This window comes from Lissotriton vulgaris, chromosome 1_1 (genome assembly GCF_964263255.1).
Source record: "Lissotriton vulgaris chromosome 1_1, aLisVul1.2, whole genome shotgun sequence".
Classification (NCBI taxonomy): domain Eukaryota; kingdom Metazoa; phylum Chordata; class Amphibia; order Caudata; family Salamandridae; genus Lissotriton; species Lissotriton vulgaris.
Genome location: NC_141685.1, coordinates 1,458,350,128 through 1,458,353,369, shown reverse-complemented (window position 1 = coordinate 1,458,353,369; position 3,242 = coordinate 1,458,350,128).

Here is a 3,242-nt window from a genome sequence, read left to right as displayed (position 1 = left end):
TACATTTCTCTGATTGCTCAAATATCTTTCTCACCCATGTCAATAAAAGAATCTGACATGTAGACTAAAACATACTTTCAACACCAACAGCAGTCTGTCAGTTATCTCCCCAATAGTCCACTGCAGCTTCCCACGATGTTCTAATAGACAGCTAGTGTGCTAACTTTCTGTATTTATGACTTAAGTGTGACACAGCTGAAGGCATCTTAATAGATTCAAAACTGTAAAACTGAAAGCATTTCCTTTAGAAAGGACCAACATGAGAGGGTTGCTTTCATCATGGAAATTATGGTTAGTTCTCTAGAAATCTAAAACGAGGGCACATTTTCAATTAGTTCTCAAATCTCTTCCTCAGCCATTTCAGTAAAACATTCTAAAGTGCAGAGAGAAACGTGTTCTTACAACAGCAGTCTGTTAGTTGACTTCCTTGTTTCAATTGCAGTGTCACTTTATAGTTCTAATGAACAACTAGAGCACTAACATTTCCTATTCTAAAGAAAAGCAAGGCACTCCTGATCGCCATGTAGTTGTAATAAACACTTTTGAATTTAAAGTCTCTCCCGAAGAGGAAGCCAAAGTAAATTAACATTGAGATGTTAATGCAGTTGTGAAGTCAAAAGGTAACAAATATGAAGGAAGGTATGCGTTTTAGTAATTTGAGAGATAATAAGAGGTCTAAAAATAGTTAAATAGAGTTAAAATGTACTTCTACCATGCAGTGGGGTAATTTAAACATTTTTACTCACACTTACAGCAAGGGTTTTCATGGTGGGAGTGGATAGTGAACCCTGGCTATTCGATAGTACACTAAAAATCGGGTAGGCTGTCAAATGGCATGTCAGTGAATACGTCAGAGTAAGCCCCAGTCATTGATATACTTACGGTCTGCCTTACTGTAAATCAGGTGTGTGGACCCTCAATTTTCAGCGTAGGGTACTCTGTCAGTCTGTTGTGACTTAGTACCTCTCCCCACACCCCTTAATCAACCCCAAAAACTGCACAGTGGTGGCAGCCAGTGTGTAATATTTATGCAAAAAGAACAGTTGAATGGAATACTGAACAAATTCAACATTCACCCTCAATCACAGGTCTGGGTTAAATACATATCAGTCATAGAGCTTGGTTAAATCCATAGGGGCATATTATCAAGGGGGTTTATCTCCGCTTTTTTGGCTTTAAAAGCCAAGAAAGCGGAGATAAAATTATCTCCCTATTACCAAGCTGTCGCTAACACCAGTTAGTGACAGCTAAAAGGAGATAGCGACCATCTTGGGCCCCGCTTTGCATGTCAGTGATATTTATCACTAATGAGATGCAAAGTGGGCGTGCCAAGATGTTAGAGACTGGAAACAGTCACTAACATCGCTATCTCCTATTACCAACTTTTGGAGATATTAGCGCTAAGCGCGAATATCTCCAAAAGCTAACACCTGCCCTGAGCAGTTCTTAGCCATGTTATCCAATGGGAGGTGGATAACATGGCTAAGAGCATTTGCTCGATAATGCATGAATATCGCTGACTTTTCAGCGATATTCATGCATTGCGGCCGTTTTTTATCGCATTTGCGATAAACCTTGCTAATAGCAAAGTTTATCTGCGATAAAAATCGCCGATGTGCGGCGATAATTTTTGTCTCTAAACAAGTTAGAGACAAAAATTATCGCTAGTTGTTGGTAATATGCCCCGCAGTTTTTCTTGCTCACAATTCCATTCCAGTTAAGAACCATCCATATACAAATCGGTCTTGACCCAGCTCCTCGTGGGACAGTCCAGCCCGAACTGCCCGGCCAGGATCTCCCTAGACCAGAAACAAGCATCCTGGGGCCAGTTTCAGGGTAACACCCCTCATCAGCCAGGCTTGCTTGAATCTAGTGGCATAGTGAACATGTAACCCATGTCTGGGCATACCCTGTCCACATAGCCATAGAAATGCAAAAAGAACAGATGATGAACAGAATACCAAACAAATCAAACAATCATCTCCAGTCGCAGATCTGGGTTAAATCCATGGTTATTTTCTTTACCACTCCATTCCTGTTTAGACCCAGCCATATGCAAATCAGTCTTGATCCTGCTCTCTATGGGAACAGTTCAGCCTAACAGCCAGGTCAGGTCCTCCCTGTACCTGAAACAAGCATCCTGGGAATGGTTTTTGGGTATCATCCTTCATCAGCCAGCCTAACTTGAATCTGGTGGTATAGCTAGCATGGGACCCACATCTGGGCATACCCTTCTCATTTAGGACAGCAAGTGCTAAAAAGAACATATAATGGATGGAATGCTGAAAAAATCAAATGATGGACGGAATGCTTAACAAATTAAATATTCACTCCCCAGTGACAGATATGAGTTAAATCCATTGTTTCTGTGCTTGCCATGCCATTTCAGTGTAGACCCAGCCATATGCACATCAGTCTTGACCCTGTTCCCTATGGATCCAGCCTAGCCTGAACTGTGTTTGTTCTTTGGCTTTTGTTGCCCTAAGTGGGCCGGATATGCGCAGATTTGGGTCCCGTGCTCACTGTGCCGCTGGATTCAAGCTGGCCTGGCTGATAATGGGTGATATCCGGAAATCGGCCCCAGGATGCTTGCTTCCACTCCAGGGAGGTATTGCGAGGCAGTTCCAGCTGGACTGTTCTCATGTGGAGCAGGGACAAGACTGTTTTCATATGGCTGGGTCCAAACTGCGGTGGTGTGGTGAGCAAAATATATGGTGGATTAGAGCAAGGTCTGTGACAGGAGGACATAATATTTGTTCAGCATTCCATCCATCATTTGTTTTTTCTACTTTTGTTTCCCTAAATTGGAAGCGTATGCCCAGACATGCGTCACATACTCACTGTGCTACTGGATTCAAGCTAGCCTGGCTGAAGGGGGATACCTCTAAATCTGCCCCACGAGGCTTGTTTCCGATCAAGGTAGGATATAGCCTGGCTGTTTTGGCTTCACTGGTCCAATCGGGAGCAGGGTCTAAACTGATTTGCATATGACTGGGTCCAAAATGGGTTGGCGTGGTGAGCTAAAATACTATGGAATAATCCCAGATCTTTGACTTGGGATGGATGTTTGATTTGTTCAGCATTCCGTCCATCATTTGATTTTTATGCTTTTGTCTCCATAATTGGGAAGGGTATGCCCAGACGTGGGTCACATGGTCACTGTGATACAAAAGAAGCGAGCAACCCAATATACCCTTGAGGGTTCGGGCACAAAGTATGAAAGGGTAAAGGTACCGTCAAGG